Source organism: Helianthus annuus, chromosome 3, assembly GCF_002127325.2.
Source record: "Helianthus annuus cultivar XRQ/B chromosome 3, HanXRQr2.0-SUNRISE, whole genome shotgun sequence".
NCBI classification, from domain to species: domain Eukaryota; kingdom Viridiplantae; phylum Streptophyta; class Magnoliopsida; order Asterales; family Asteraceae; genus Helianthus; species Helianthus annuus.
In genome coordinates, this window is record NC_035435.2 from 5,737,875 (window position 1) to 5,755,766 (window position 17,892).

Here is a 17,892-nt window from a genome sequence, read left to right on the forward strand (position 1 = left end):
TTTGAGCGGTATTGGTATCAGTTCGTCACAATACTGTTACCATTCTGCCACTCACTATAACTTACGATACTAAAAATCAACTATATTTGAGTCATTTAAATAAAACTTTAATCGAATCTTAGAGAAAAAAAACGTGTCGCAACCGTATATTTGCAATATATAATAAAATATAATTATTTGACTTTTATATCAAAATAGTGGCATAATGAACTTGACGGTCTTACTTTTCGTTGAATACTGCTTCTTCTCACATCATCTATTTCTTACTTATTGTATCAAACTAGAATTTCGACCCGCGGGCGTTGCCCCGCGGGGCCTTGTAAATTTTCCTGCGTGTGAGCGAGGCGTTTTCTTCATATGTCTTATTTATACAACTTATGAATCCCATTTGTTTTGCGCTCCATGATGAAATGGATTATTCTGTTTCCATTCGTAATCACTTGAATGTGTCCTCCTGTAACGTGAGTTCTCAGTTAAGTTGTTTGATTTCTTCTTTCAAATCTATCTTTTCCCAGCAATTGGTTGATCATCTTCCAACACCCCTTTATCAACCATGTTTTCTGCATACCCTCCTTTGCCATCCATACTTTCTGCATACCCTCCTTTACCATCCATGCTTTCTGCAAAACCCATGTACCAGACACTTAATAACATCAAAAAAAGATAAAGTCCCACAAAAAGATTCAAGAATGACAGGTTTTCAAATACTAAAATGCAATGCAAGAATGACAAAAGTGTGAGCCTCAAAACTACCAACAAAAGCACTTACCAGCATGGACACATTGTTGGTTCTTATTGTTGTTTTTCACAGGACCCAGTGGCGAAGTATAGAAGGGGCAGGGAGGGGCGCCCGGCCCCCCGAACTTTTCGCTCAGTAGTGTTATATATGTAGTTTTCGTATAGAATTTTTTTGGTATATACGTTTTCGACCCCCCAGTTCTATAGATTTTTTTTGGTATATACGTTTTCGACCCTAGGACAACAACTAAATCGCTAATTTTCAAATCAAATGCAACTCTTTTACTGACCCATAATATTAGATTAAACCCATGATCAATAATCAGCATAACACCATTCAATGTGCAAAGCAGTCATACAAAAAAGTCAACACAACCACCAAGGCAAAGAAATCTCACAATTCGAATGAACAGAGCAACCGAAATGAGCATATCAACCGTCTTTTGCAATGCCTAATCTCACGCAGCACCTGAGTCCAGGCTTAAACCGATTGGCTTCCTGTTTTCTTCACCTACTGAACCTACATCCCAAAAATAGTCCAACGTAAGCAAGATCCCAGCTGTGTACATTCCATTGTCATATGTTGTACATGCTGGGAGTTTAAAGCCTAGAGTGCATGTGTGTACGTTCATTCTTAATCAAATAGAGTGACATGCTTTTCAACATATGCATACAATAAATTTAAATCAAACTTCCTAGTTCATCTCTTAAGTGGGTACTAAAATCTTAACCACTCGCAACTTTTGAAAACTTCAAAACCGAGCATGAAGCTAGTAACCATAACCCAAGATCCGAGCTGAATGTATTCATCATCATCCCTTCCATCACCTAACAAAACCTCATTTGCAATAAACAATACAATCATCCACAACAACTTTCACTAAACATAACATCGGCAACACAACATAGCACAAATTTCAACAAACAATATCTTCTATACAAACACATAAACAATATCACAACATCATAAACACACAAATATCAAAAGTTAACATCAAAAAAGCTACAAACAAACACACTATTTAAACTAATTTCAGTGATAAATAAACACATGAGCAATAATTACCGTGTGATTAAGGAAGCATGGTCTCCGAAAACCCTAATATCAGGGAAGAAGCATGACTGAAACAAAATTGGGGGATTTAACACAATGAATGCAATGGCGATTGAACGGTAGTGAAGTGGAAGATGGGTAATATTTATGAGTGTGGTCGAAAGAGAGTGAAAAAGAGCGTGGTGTGTGCGGCACTTTCGTCTTCGGCGATTTCCCCATTCATCTTTCTTTAAGAGATTTAGGTAGAAGATTGGACAAAAAATAATAAAAGCAAACACGATTTTCCAGGGGGTTTGTGGTGACGAATCGTGGGAACAATCGGTGATGGCTTGCTGCGCGCTACAGTTAGAACATGAGTACCGCAACCATCGATCACCTCCACCGGCCAACCCTCGTCTCTAGAGTCCCTCTCTCTATCTCTAAATTTGTACTATTGATGAGTAAAATGAAAAAGATGAGATGAGCAGAAGATAAGCAAAAGAAAGCAGAAGATGAAGAGGCAACACGTAGCAAAGAGAGGTAAGGTAGTCATGGGTACAACAAATAATCGATTGTACAACATACATATGCACAAAACACCTTTTATACATAGCGTACAACTTAGAGCAGCCAAAACTGGTTGCTAATTTATAATATATAATTTCAAATACTAAAACTTTGATAGCTTTTCCAAGAAAGGTTAAATATTTCTATAGCTAACAAGTTCCTTTTATATATATATATATATATATATATATATATAAATAATTATCACTAGAAATTTCCATCATACAAAGAATGTAACTAGTTTTGTATTAAATAAGTTAATAATGAAATAGATGCAAAAACGGTTGGTGGATTAAACAAGGGTCCCGTTTTGATATATTTTATATAAATAATGATGCCATATGACTGTTATCTAAAAGTTTGTCTGCAAGCCTAAAGTAACTCCATTAGACCATTGAGACAAAAACCTTTATATCCCCATTGCAACTTTCGTGTAGGGTCTTTATGTTTACTTAAAGTTTATTTATTATTAGTGTTTGACGAAGATAACAAGGTGCGGTCTATGAATTCCCATCAACGGCAAAACGTGCGGATTATTATACCACATATATAAAAATGTGCATAATTTAGAGGGTTGAAGAAGAAAAGGCGTTCGTGCGGAGCTAGTATGAGTAGTTGAAGATTATATAAAAAGTTATAAGCTCTAGTTATGAGTTATTAGAGGTATATATGTATAATTTCGAAATTAAATGACGAAGACATGTTGAAAAGTTCTATTACTTATGAAGTTTTTATGAACCTCAAAAATACGAAGGAACTTGTATTTGAAAGTGCTCTTGCCATTTGAATGAAAGTGAGTGTCAAATATTGTCTAATCATGGTTTACTATGATAAAATGATAAATTTTTTAAGCTTATCAATTGTCATAACACTTAGACTTATGTTTTCAATTTTGTTTTAAAGCTACTACTATACTTTTAATTTTTTTTGCACAAAAACAAAACAAAGATACATATATATATATATATATATATATATATGTGTGTGTGTGTGTGTCGAATACCCAAATCTCTGGTGACGTTTAAAGGGGTCTTCGCTGACGTCAAGATATCCCGGCCTTCGTCGCTACAAAAAAAGTAAACCGTTAGTGTGGCCCCGGGAGAGGGATTCGTGACCAAGCTCCGGCGTGAGAATAAGTAAACTTGCCGGAGAGTTGGAGGAGCTTATTCCGATGAGTGTGATCACCGGAATGTTTCCTCTAATGTGTGAATCCAAATAATGTATGTGTGTTTAATGTATGAGAATGTTGGTCGGAATAAATGAGAGAGGAGTAAATGAGAGAGAGAGCTTTAAATGTGATACCTTCAATCTGGTTTGTGATCATCCTCTTTCTCCCTTATATAACCTCAAGGTCTTATCTTCCATGTGAGATATTTCAATGAGGTGATCCGACGGATTCTAAGAGTCTTTGGAGGGCTCAGACACGTGTCTGGCCCCCAACGGTAAGATGGCAGCTTCATTAAATGCTTCCGGCTGGGAAGTACAATTTCCAGCCAAAGATCCTTTTCCAATCGAGCAATAAATGCAGCCTGCATCCTCTGATCCTAGTTTCCCGCTCGTTTTATAAAAGGAGAGCCTTAATGGGCAAGGTAAGCCACTGTTGGGCTTATATCTTGTTGGGCCCACGCGAGAATTGCCCAAGATGGGTAAATGGGGCAACCCATAGGCCCGTCGTCAAGTCATCTTTAGTCCCTGGTTCTGAGACCCAAGACTCATGATTCGGGGCTGAGTCACAACTGTGCAAGAAGGAGGTTAATCTTTTTGGGCTACAAATGTGGGCCCGTTTTTTACTAACTATTGATTGCCCTTTCTTCCCACTAGGCCCATCATTTCGCCGAACACTAATGGCGGGGGTTAATCCCCTAGATACACGTGCACCCTTTTTAAATTTTGAAGGGACGTGTGATGTGACGGTTTTCTGTGTGTCAGTTATTCTCTTTAAATACCCCCATTACCTTTCAAACTTCCTCTCAATTCCTTCTGGTTCTTTCTTTCTTTCCGTCATACTTCTCCGATCACCATCTCTCTTTTAACCATGAGCCGCACCGGACGTTTCGCAATTCGATCAGTCTTGTCAGCGAAGGACTTGAAGTCCTTTGTCGAGACTTACAACATTCCTGAGCGTTTCTCTCCCACCTTGTCGGGCCCTGATGAACCGGCTGAATGTACCCCTGATAGGATTGTCCTTTACACCTTGGCATTTTCTTCCTGTGGGGTCCGGTATCCCTTTTCCCCTTTCAATATAGCCTTGTTGCAGCACTTCGGTGTTCATTTCTCTCAACTGCACCCTCTAGGGCTTATGAGGGTGGTGCATTTCGAGTTGCCTTGTGCGGCGGTTTCCGGCGAGCCATCTGTCCCCTTGTTCTGCATGTTCTATAAACTGATCTCTGGTGGGGATTGGTTTACTTTCGCCAAACGACAGAATAGCGTATCGAAACCCTGTTATAATTTTATGCCGACCTCCACTTACCCTAAAGAATGGAAGAGTAGGTTTATTTTCGTTTCTGCTGCCATGATACCGGAATCTCCACCACCGAAGGATGCCGAAGCTGCTATTGAAGACAGCATCCCCATTTTATCTACTGATGAGATCGTTCAGTGGAAGCGTATGTATGAAAATTCGACGAGGGCTTTCACTTTTCCTGAGGGAATTCTGGCTATGGGGGGATTGAGCCCTTCCTATTCAGTTCGTATCAAAGCTTTTTTCGGTAAAAAAGGTGTCTTTCTGCCCTGGATTTGCTGTTATCTGTTTTTTGCTCCTTGGGATTTGTGCAATCATCTTTAGTGTTTCTTCTTATGCAGAGTTGACTTTGTGGAGACTGCTCCAAGGGGATTCCAAGGATGTTAAGTTTGTGGTTGGTGATGAGGTTGATCCGGGTTTGAATCGGAGTACTGGGATGCAGGTTACCGGAGGGTCTGCTCAGGCCGGGGGCTCCGCTGCTGTGGAAGTAAGCGAGGGGACTTCATTTGATGGGGAGGAGAGTTCCCCTGATCCCCTTCCCGTTAAGCAATCTAGTCATGACAATGATGAGGATCTGGAGATCCGTTTGGCTCGTAAGAGGAAAGCTGTAAGCCCTAAACCAACCCCTGCTCCCCGTGACATCCGACAAAGGCTCCGGAGTGCCAGCGGACAGAAACCCCCTCCTTCAACAAAGGCCACTTCCGAACTTCCCCCTGTCGGGGTTAAAGGTTCCTTGTCTAAGCACCTGCGGTCCTCCAGCCTTGTGAGTGCACCTTTATTGGTGAGCTTTATCTTTTCTTTTGCTTGTTGCCTTACATTCGTTTTGGGAGGTTTTTGACGTTCTTTTTTCTCTGTCTGAGTAGGGAAGCTCTCATGACCCAATAGAGATTCCTACTGGTCCTTCCTCTTCCCGTGTTCGGGATAAGACTCTAGAAGTAAGCATTGCCCGCATTGCCTCAGCCTTTGAGGTTTCTCCTCATTATGCTACTGGGACCAGCAAACCTTCTCAGTTTGATGGTCTTGCTCCTCGATCCCCTTTGGCTCCCCTGTTTGCTGATGCCCTTCCCTTCACCTATGTTCCTAAGTGGAAAATAACACATTCTTCGGTGATAGGGACCCCTGAGACTGACATGGATTTTTTGAGTCATGCTGTTCCTCCCTCTCATAGGTTCCTGAATTCTGCTTTGAGGGATGACCTTTTTGAGGATCAGTATAGCATGTCGCTCTGTGAGAGCTTTTTCAGGGGTGCCGGCATGTTGCGGCGGGTTGATGATTTGAGTAGGACGAATGAAGAACTCAAGGGTGAACTCAAGACTTCCCAGTCTGTTGCTGCCGAACTTCGATGTCAAGTGGTTGAGGCTGAGCGAAAATTGTAAGAGGAGAAAGTATATAGCCTTTCTCTCCCCCTCCCTTTTTTTTTATTATATTTTCCAACTGCTTTTGGATTCTTTATGATGTTTTTGGCTCAGGGGGCTGGAGCTATGTTGGAGCAGAGGGAGCGAGCTTGGGAGAGGGAGATGGCGGTGTTGGTGGAGGAGAAAGAAGAGTTAGCCGCTGAGCTGAAACATCTGAAGGAGGTCGGCTCCGTTTCTCAGGAGCAGTTGAACACTATGTATGTGTAAGGCCCCAAAACTCGAATATTTACATTCATCATACGATTCCATATGATGAAACATAAAACAAAATGACTAGATTATTTAACCATTTAAATGGTTTAGTTAAAACAAATAAAGAATGAATTTGGGACAATTATGAATACATAACAAACATGAGGGGCTGAATTTGGAGATTTAGGATGAAGTTTAGATTAAATGTAAAAGGCAGAATTTTACTATGTGTAGTGTGTGTGTGTGTCGTATATGGAGAGGAAGAAAGAGGATAAATCCTCTCAAGAACAAGAATGCAAATTCAGCCAAATCAAACCCAAGATCAAAGGAAAAACATTGCATGGATGAAGATCTCTCATCATCTAGCTCTAATAAGCAAGTGGTAAGTTGAATTTAATGTTTTGGTGATATTTGATGAAGTGGGTTATGTGTAATCCGTGAATGTATTATGAAATTGAATATGAATGTTAGTTAATATCAATGTGTTAAAGTTGTAATATGCTTAATTTGGATGGTATTGATGAGTTAGGATAAAACCCACTTAGAATTGTAGGAAGATGAAGTATAGTGAAGATTTATGATGAATTGTGTAATGTTGATGTTAGAGTAGTGTTATAGAAAGTAGTTAGATGGATAAATTGATATAGACATATGATGCTTGGTGAAGGGGTATGGTCCCAAAACGACCATTACCCGCATCAAACAAACCCCTACCAGTAAGCAAACCGCACCCACGCGGTCACATCCTTCGAACCCATTCGGTCCGAAGATGAATAGCTTGACCTAAGTACGAAAGAAGATGAACATATCGATGCGGCTGGCACCGCATCATATGGCCATTTTCGTCACGACAAGGGAAGCGAGCAAATAGTCTCCACATGCGATGACGCGGCCAACACCGCATCTCGCGTATTTCTTGATCACAAGTAGGAGACGCGGTAACTTCAGACGTTACCAGCGATGCGGCTCGCACCGCATCCTGCATATCCAACAAGTGGACTGACACGCCATGCAAGTGGCTGACACCACGAGGCAAGTGGCGCCGGCGACAGTCCCCTGTCAGAGCTATTAAAGCAATGGGCTGACGTGGCGTAACCCCCACGGCCGGCGAGACTGACACACCTGCAACGGTGCAGCTCGTCGTCAGCCCATCCATCAATCTCCTCCTTCACTCCTCGGCTATAAATACCGACCCCAAACCAGGTTTGAGGTATCTCTACACAACTCTCTCACTACTACTACTATCTTACTTTGCTTCTCAAGCAAACTACTGATTCTCACGCCGGAGAGTGGTAACAAGGAGCACCCCCCACCCCATCCTCCTTGTTACGAGTCACGGCTTGTTTCCTTGTGCAGGAGATCATCCACCGGTTACCCAGCCAGCGATCTCCGAGAGGAAGGGATTAACCCTTCTTGACGAGACCAGTGTGTTAACCCTGCCCGGTTAACCATTGTTTCATCATTGGCGCCCACCGCTACTCTTAGCACTTTTTAATCCATCCCTCTCCCTCTCAAGATCATGACTGATAACCAAAACACCAATGCGGATAATCCAAATCCCCCGGTCCCAACAGGGGTCCACCCTTCGACCCCCCAACCCGGACACATTGGCACGTCCACCCAAAGGATCCCATCCTTTGCGTTCGGACACGATTTATCACAGGCCCCAACTGTGCTCCCACCAGGCGTGGACTTACACTCCTGGTACCAACAGCAGACTGACCTGCTGATAGCGGCTTACAACCGCGCTTGTACGGAAGCAAACGTACAAGCTGGGCCTACTCCAATACAACACACACCTGCCAACCGTATACTCCAATACGCTGGCAGGTTGCACTCACGTCCGGCTTCCAGAAGCCGACATGACGACCGTGGATCATCTTACTGTTCGGTCAATACACTCAACGAGGATACTTCCTCATATGAGTCCCGCTCCAGAGGGCCAGTGCATACCCGCCTGGGCCCCTATGGCGAAGATAGGAGGCGGTCAGCCTCCAGGCGCGGCCCAGGCATCCAGAGCCGACTGGGCCCGCAACCTTACACGGAAGGGTACGGTCATACCGACCCCGACGATCAAACCTACCGCGGGGAGTCTCACGACACCAGCAGCAGACCGGGGGGACGCAACTATGTTCCTCCCAGTCACCCCCGCACTACATACCTCAGGGCGGCAAAGCGCCCTGTGCACGAACCATACAGGCCAAGGGCCGCGGCCGAAAATTCAAAATTCGTCCCGCACATCGCCAACGCCGATATCACCACGACAAAATTCCCAGTCAACATTGGGAAATACAGTGGCTCGACCGACCCGGACGACCACATGAACATCTTCACAGGCGCAGGCGTCAATGGCAGGTGGGACGAACCCACCTGGTGCAATTTTTTCCCCCAGACCCTTATCGGTCTGGCGAGGGCATGGTTTGATTCTTTGCCAGTGGGATCACTGGATTCTTTCGAGGACTTGCGCGCCAAGTTCCTCGCCCATTTCAGCCAGCAGCGACGCCACGAACGCGATTCGTTGGACGTCATGAACATCTGGCGAAGGGATGACGAATCGCTCGAGGCATTCGTCATCCGTTACAATAAAGAATGCCTAGAGATAGGCGACGTGGCGGACCAAATGGCGCGAAACCATTTTATTCGGGCCGTCAAAGACAGAGAGATGATCATGACCATCTCTGGCAAGGAGGGTTTGCCTAAAAAATGGGAGGATGTCATGACCGCAGTCAAGACATATGCCCAGACACAGCGGTCGCTCGAACCGCACGTCAAAAAGGCAAAGCCCCAAGCCGAAACATCCCACCAAGGGTCCAAACGTAACAACAAACGAAACCGGGATGCAGGAAATCGGGATATTACTAAACCGTATTTCCCGCAACCCAACACGTTTGACCCACAATGCTACAACCCTGCCCGAGACACTCGGGCACCAAGAAAAGAATCTCGGGACCGCAAATGGACCGAGATCAACCAGTCGCCAAGAGAGGTCCTCCTCGCAGACCCACAATTCTTGCGACCGGCCCAACCAATGAAGTCCAAGAAAAGTCAGGACCTCACACTATACTGTGAGTACCACAAGGACTCGGGCCACACCACCAACAACTGCATCAGTCTCCGGCTGGAGATTGAGCGGGCGTTGAAAGAGGGGAAACTGCAACACCTTTTGCCAGGTGGACAAAAGCCCACCAAGCATATCACCCCTCACAACGAAGGTACCTCCTCCGGGAAGAAAGCCATGTACGTGGCTTCCACCCACATGATCTACGGAGGCAAGGGTAGGCCGCGCAAAGCGGCACGAAGACCGGACAATGATTGGAAAGACGAGCAAGTCGTCTTCCCAAAAGTCCGAGGCGGACCGCGTGATAGACGCGCCGTCGTCATTTCAGGCCAGCTGGCCCATTACTGCACCGAGCGTCTGTTCATCGACCCGGGCAGTACATCCGATATAATCTACGAGCAATGCTTCAATCAATTTGACCAAGAGGACAAAGATCGGTTGCAAGCCGTAGATTACCCGCTGGCCGGATTCGCAGGGGAAACAGTCTTTCCCCTAGGTCAAATTACATTTCCCGTGCGTCTTACCAATGGTAAACACACGCGGACGGAGGAGGTAAACTTCATGGTTTTACCTCACACCTCCAATTATGACATCCTCCTTGGGAGAGAATCCCAAGGAGATTTCAATATGATCACATCCGTCCCCCACTCCGCGGTTGGTTTCCCAACCGAATCGGGGGTTGCAATCATCTACGCCCGCAAGGACGTCATGATGACGGACGAAGCACGTCCGACAAAGATCGCAAGGCCCACCCCCGTCGGCCAACCGGAAAAATGGGTTCTCAACCCAAAGCATCCGGAACAGAAGGTCACATTGGGTCACGCCTTATCCTCGACCACCAGAGCGCACCTGAAGCAGCTCCTCTTCAGGAACCAAGACATCTTCGCGTGGACTCCCGCAGACATGACAGGGGTCCCACGCGAAATAGCGTAGCACTATTTGAATACCAAACCAGGTATCAAGCCAGTGATCCAAGGCCAACGCCACCTTGGGTCAGAAAAAAATCAGGCGATGCAAGAGCAGATCGAAGAACTGCTCTCCGCAGGTATACTGCGGGAAGTCAAGTACCAGACTTGGTTATCCAACCCGGTCATGGTAGAAAAACCATCCGGGGGCTGGCGCATGTGCGTCGATTACAAGGACCTTAACAAGGCCTGCCCCAAGGATTGTTACGCGCTTCCAGAAATCGACGAAAAGGTCGATAACCTCGCGCCATTTAGGTGGAAGTGTTTCCTCGATTGCTACAAAGGGTACCACCAGGTACAAATGGCACTTGAGGATGAAGACAAAACGGCATTCCGGACCCCAACCGGAAATTACTGCTATACAAAAATGCCGTTTGGGTTGCGCAACGCGGGCTCAACCTACCAAAAACTGATGAACGACACTTTCCGCGGTCAAATAAGCAAAAGTGTCGAAATCTATATGGACGACCTGGTCGTCATGAGCATGGAGGAAGATACCATGCTCACCGATATAGAACGAACATTCCAAACTCTGCGAAGCGTCAACATGAAGCTCAATCCAGGGAAATGCTCGTTTGGAATGGAAGAAGGCAAGTTCCTTGGGTTCATCGTCACCAAAGATGGATTCAAGGTAAACCCGGAAAAAGTGCAGGCGATCGAGCGCATGCCATCGCCTGCATCGATGAAAGATATGCAACGCCTAGCCGGAAGGCTGGCGGCACTCAACAGGTTCTTGGCTAACCACGCAGCCAAGTCATACCCTTTCATCAAGACCCTGCGAAGCTGTTCAAAGAAAGAACAGTTCCAGTGGACCACAGAGGCTGAAAAGGCCTTCCGGGAAATGAAGGAGTGTTTGATACAACTCCCAACACTAACCGCACCATGCAAAGACGAGCCACTCATCTTATACCTATCCGCTGCAGACAACGCAGTGGGCGCGGTATTAATAGTGGAACGAGCGGGGGTTCAAACACCCATCTATTATATCAGCAAAATGCTCAACGACCCGGAGACGAGGTACTCAATCATGGAAAAATTGGTACTAGCACTGGTACATGCTTCAAGACGGTTACGACGCTACTTCGTAAACCACATCATCACAGTGCTAACCAATTACAGGATCGGCCCGATCCTGTCCAAACCCGACATCTCTGGGAGATTAGCAAAATGGGCAATTGAGCTGGGCGCACATACGATACATTACAAACCGCGCCCTGCTATCAAAGGCCAAATCTTAGCTGATTTCGCCGCTGAAGTACCAGCGGATCGCATCCAAGAATGCGAAGAATCCCAAAATCCTGCGCCCCCACCGCCCTCCTCAGAAGTATGGGCACTATTTACCGATGGTGCATCCAACGAGGAAGGCGCGGGGGCAGGTCTGCGACTCGTCAGCCCTGACGGCCAAGAGCTTACATATGCCATCCGCCTCGATTTTAAAAGCACAAACAACGAGGCAGAATATGAAGCACTATTGGCCGGGCTACGTTTAGCAGTCAAAATCGGCGTGCAACATCTGGAAGCGCACGTCGATTCCTTGTTAGTTGCGGGCCAGGTACGCGGCGACTATGCCGCCAAAGGGGATATAATGATCCTCTACCTCGAGCAAGCCCTGCAGCTAAAATCCAAATTCGCTTCATTCAATATTCGACACATTAATCGAAGCGAAAACAAATCCGCGGATGCACTATCAAAGCTTGCATCCACCAGCTTCCAACACCTGGCAAAGGAGGTACGTATCGAGATTTTGCAAAATCCTTCGGTTCCTCTACGCCAGGTCAGTGTCATCCAATACGGAACAACGTCATGGATGACACCAATTATCGCATACCTTCAGTCAGGTGTGACTCCCGAGAGCAAAACAGAGGCACGTAAGTTGCAATACAAAGCGTGCCACTATCAAATGGGAGACGGTATCTTATACCGAAAGTCATACCTCGGACCGCTCCTCCGATGCGTTAATCCACAAGATGCCACATACCTCATCCGAGAGATACATGAGGGCATATGTGGCATACATGCTGGACCACGCACGGTCGTGGCAAAAATCATGAATGCCGGGTATTACTGGCCCGGCATGCACCTGGACGCCGTCAAAGAATTACGCAAATGCATGGACTGCCAGCGCCATGCTCCAAAAACTTTGCGACCAATGAACAATCTGGTCCCCGTCACTACTGCATGGCCTTTTCAAAAATGGGCAATCGACGTAGTGGGACCATTCCCGGACGCACCAGGTGCAGTTAAATTTATCATAGTGGCGGTTGATTACTTCACAAAATGGGTAGAGGCGAAACCACTCGCTTCAACCACTGCTATGGTAACAAGAAAGTTCATTTGGGAGCACATCATCTGCCGTTTCGGTTTACCAATGTACATTGTTACCGACAACGGCACCAACTTCGCTGCCGACGAATTCCAAAAATGGCTAGAAGAGCTGAACATCAAACACATATTCTCGTCAGTCGCACACCCGCAAGGGAACGGCCAAGTCGAGAGTATAAATAAAGGCCTAGTCGAAGGAATCAAAGCACGATTGGGAACAGCCAGGCGTGGCTGGGTCGATGAACTCCCAAGCATCTTATGGGCCCACCGCACTAGCCCAAAAACAAGCAATGGGGAAACACCTTTCAGCCTCGTCTACGGGTCTGAAGCGGTGATACCCGCGGAAATGGGCCTCCCATCTCCTAGAATGTTGGCTATCGAAAAGCTAGACAACAACAGGGAACGTAGGATCGATTTGGACCTCCTAGAAGAAAGGCGCGAGAACGCCGCCATCAACGAGGCCAAATACAAATCCAAACTGGAAAAGTATTACAACGCGCGAGTCCGCGTTTGTACTTTCAATCCAGGGGACTACGTCCTACGTGACAACGAGGCATCTAACGCCGAACGCCCAGGAAAACTTGCCCCCAAGTGGGAAGGACCCTACCTCATCAGCGAGGTCTTAGGGAAGGGCGCATACAGGTTACAAACACTAGAGGGCGAACCTATCGCCAGAACATGGAACGCACAACAGCTTAGACGCTGCTATATGTAAGCTATGTTCTTACACTCCCCATGTAACCTAACGGACCGCAGGTCATTTGCAAATAAATAAACAAGTCATTTTATACATTATTGTTTGTTTACTACTATTACAAATGCGTGTTTCCACTTCGCGGTATCCAAAAAACAGATTGGCAAAATCTTCATTCACGATACCTATACAAAGTGGTAACCACACGCAACTATTGTAATAGGCCAACACAAGGCAAAAAAAGACTTAAGTGCTATCCAACCGGATAAACATATTCCTTACCTAATACAATTCCTGAGCCCAGAAAGGCAAACAATGGAATTGACACATGCTCATACCGCAATAGTATAGAGTATACTCAACCCCATTCACAATGGGTAGAGACCCGCATACATACGTTTCAAACATACAAGAACTGACAATACTTGTATAATGGAACAAAACACCTTATATTCAAAAAATTCAGGCACCAACATGATGCTTACACAGATTTACATAAGGTTTCCTATTCTATACAAGAGGACAGCAAAAAAGGGGCACACCGGCCAACCTAAACCCTACTTTGTACCACTGGTCCCCGCATCATCTCTAGTGTTACCAGCAGCGTCGTCCTCTTCCACATCCGGATACAGCCTCCGCAAGCGGTCTACATAGTCCGCGGCCTCCAAACAACTGTCCAATTCCTCTATACAAGCAAGGGACGTGTCATAAAAGGAGGCCTCGGCTGCTTTCAGGTGCGACTCGGTATCCACGCCACGGAACCCCGATCGCTCATCCGTATGACTACCCTTGGTAATCACGTTCAGATGGCCAATGCAGCGGTTGTACCCTGCCTTAAAACCGGCATCCCGAGCGCGATCCCGGACCAGATTCAAACCAGCGGCAGTCTCAGGGGCATTCATAATCGCCTCGACAATCTGCAAATTCAAACCAACACGTAAGTCCCATGTGTTAGTCTACAGAAAGCTAAAACACGAAGATACTTACGCGCGAAATACCGCATGACCGCATCCACTCACGGTCAGCCTCCAACTGATTAAGGGAGGACACCAAGGCATCCTTGGCCTCCACAGCGGAGTCAGCACGTTCCTCCGCAGCAGACACGCGGGCAGTAAGATCTGTAACCGCGACCTCCCGGGCTTGAACATCAGCCTGTCAACAATAGCAAGCAGTTCACAAGGTAAACATTTACGAACCAGCGATGAAATATCAAGCACAGTTAAAGAGACATACCTGCAAGCTGGTAACGACTTGGTCTAAACGGAGGCGCTCCACATTTGCCTCCTCAAGGGCCTTCGCAGCACGAGCCCCGGCCTCTTTGGCCTCTTCAAGCGCCTTCAGGGCCTCGTCCTTCGCCTGCAGCGCTTTAGCCGATGCGGCCTCAGCCGCAGCTTTTTCATTGCCCAAGGCAACATTTGCCGCCTTGGCGTTTGCTAGCTCCTGCCGAGTATGAAACAGAAGATTGTTCTGCTTAGCCCAAGATTCGTTCCACTTCTTGCGCTCGTTGGATGAAATTTCCTCCCAACGCTTACGCTCATCAGCAAGGAGTTTAGCAAGGGTACGCACCTGTTTCAGTTGGGCAGTGGCAGCCCACTCAGAGGTCTGCTTCTGCTTCTCAAAAGCAGCTTTATCTTTTTCCAGCTGCTCTGCACCCGCACGAGCAGCTTGGACCAGCTTTTCCGCCTCTGCCCGCAGGCGGACAGCCTCTTCTTCACGGCGGCTCAGAACTTTATAGTCTTCCAACATGGCATTCGCCACAATGGAAGTCCCTACCAACATGGTCGAGAGCTGGTTTATACGCAGCTCCCGCGGTGCGGCACGAGCCCGCTCAACTTCAAAGGGGGTCCCCAGACCGCCCAAGATCTCCCTGCAGGCCGCAGGGTCGTTAGCAATATCACCCCCCTGCAATACAGTCCAGGGGGGTCGATGGTACACCGTACTGCGATCCTGGGAGTAGGTGCGGTAGTAATACTCCAATTCAGACTCCCCAGGCTGAATTGGAGGCCCGTCATACCCCGCACCACCGGCAGACGAGCTGGTACCCTTATCAACCGAAGACTTCTGCGGCCCAGCATCATGCTGCCGCGCTTCAGCGCCAGTTTTTTGCAGTTCAGCATCAGAATGTTGCTTCCCAGTAGCAGTGAACCGCACACTCAAATCGTCTCCCTCATTGGGAGAGATCAGATTGTTGGACGAGTCGACAGTATCAAATATCTGGGCCGCAGCATTCTCTGCGGTACCCTCCTTCTGCACGGTTGACTCAGGTACCACCTTGACGGGAGGTGTCGACGGCACCTCCGTTGCACCCGCACCCATAGCACGCGGGGGGGACTCCGGAGCATCGAAGATAGAAAAATCTTCATCTTGAGGCTCTGCAAAAAAGTCAAATAGCTATCAAAACTAGTTACACAACAGTTAAGACTAGATAGCCTACACTTACCAACGACAACCGCAGGTTTTTTCTGCGTCGGAGCAGACCTTTTGGTTACTAGTCTCCGACGTTTGGTTTCAACACCACCAGCAGCTTTCTGCTCTGGCCTCCTCTTCTCACCAATCACAAGGGGACCCGCAGCTGTCCCTCCCGCAGCCGCCTCTTCTGCCTGCTTCTTCGCAGCACCAGAACGCGACTCCGCGGCTGTACCCAAACCCTCAAGGGTATCAGATACTATCACATAATCCTTGTGTCGACGAAAAGAGGAATGAGAGATACCTGCTGCCTGCGGCACCAGATGAGGCACAGTAGTGACCTCCTTTATCTTCTTTTGGCGAAAGCGCACGCCCTTCACAGTTTGCCTCTTTGGCACACCTTTCGCTTCAGGGTCCCCCAAGGCCCCAAGATCACCTGCATGGAATCAATACGTCAATAACACAACATGATCAACACAAGTAGCAAAGCTTCGATAGTATACCTTTGCCTACTGACAACTCAACTGCCAGTGCAGCCTCAGTAGGCACCCGGAAGTTACTACGGATGATAGTATTGTGATCCTGTTCACCATCCGCACAAACTACGGTCTCAACCGTACCCTCGAAATCCGGAGCAAACATCCTCCATGCGGGGGCATCTTCTGATAGTAGACACAAAAGTCAGTAACGCACGTGAGGATAAAGAACGTAAACAAACAAAAAGTACGTACCACCGCTTTTTTCCCGCACCACGGGTTTCGAGTTCTTACTCCTCCTCAGCATCATGCGCAACAACCACAGCTGCGTATTTGTCAGCTTCACAGACTCAATAGTCTGCAGCTGCGGAAACCACTGCACTGATTTCAAACTGGGGACCGCAATGGTCTCCGCGATGATCGTCTCGGTCACATTCCGAAACGTCATATCTGCAACAACGGCAGCAGCTTTGATATAGAAGAATTTCTTCTTCCACATCGTCATCCCCTTGGGGGGAGTCATCAGCTTGGGGGTACCGTCTCGTTGACGGAAAGAAAAGAACCCCATGGACACTGTCATCTGATAAAACCGTCGGAAATCTCCGACGGTAGGCTCTATACCAAGAGCACGGAAGGTAAACTCAAAATTACGAATCCGAATCATCCCAAGCGGACTCACTTGAGAAATGTGGACCTTGTACCACTCCAAGATATCCACAACAAACACCGTCAACGGTAATCGGAGGTTACAATCTCCGAAGAAATCGGACCACATGGTCACATAACCGGCCGGAGCGTCGGCACCAGTGTCACCCTCTGATGGGTACCGAGCCCCATACTCAGAGGGCATTTGGACCTCAAGCATAAGGCGATCAAAGCTTTTTCTGGTCCACTTCAGCGCCGGTAATCCACCACCGGCAGCCCCCTCTTCTTCTTCTTCGGCCACTAAAGGTTGTTCAGGGTTTTCACCCTCCACATTATGTGGACTAGATGGTTCAGCCATCGAAAATATCAAAGAAACAGAAGATGGTGAACAGAAACACTAGAAACCTCACCGGAATTTCAGAAACAATCGTCGGAGAAGACAGATGACAATTTTCTCTCAAACGGCAAATTTTTTGAATTTTCGACCAAGTAAGAGGAAACCACGAACGGTTTTCCCCTTATATACCCATCGCAATTAATGCGGAGGGAGAAAGCAAATCATCACGTTCAAAAAGAGCGTATCTTACAACAACACGTGTCGAGCGCCGTTTTAGCTGACGGTTATCACGCGCGCGTGGCCGCCCACGCGCCTGACAAAGAAGACGTTTACACTCCCTGCTACAGTGCATTTAATGCCTCGGGCAGTGCAAGTGTCCTTTCATTTCAGCACATGCAGAAACGTCTCACCAACTTCTACCAACTCACACGTGCGATCAAGCCACGTAGGCAAGAAAAAGCGACAACATTATCCAAACAAAATATAAGCGGCATGCGGTTTCTCTGGTTTACCGCACCATAACCCATACCGCATGTCGTTTTTTTTATATACCCTAAAAAATAGGTAGAAATATATCTATCTA

The 17,892-nt window shown here is 46.9% G+C and overlaps 1 long non-coding RNA gene across 1 annotated transcript; it reads right to left on the reverse strand.

Annotated features, from left to right (window-relative positions):
• Positions 1 to 278: 278 nt before the first annotated feature.
• On the reverse strand, positions 279 to 1,187 carry LOC118490115. Its single transcript, XR_004888174.1, has 2 exons — positions 1,137 to 1,187; positions 279 to 620 (listed from the first exon to the last, which is right to left on the reverse strand). It is a non-coding gene; the product is annotated as an uncharacterized LOC118490115 (long non-coding RNA).
• Between the last annotated feature and the right edge of the window lie 16,705 nt (positions 1,188 to 17,892).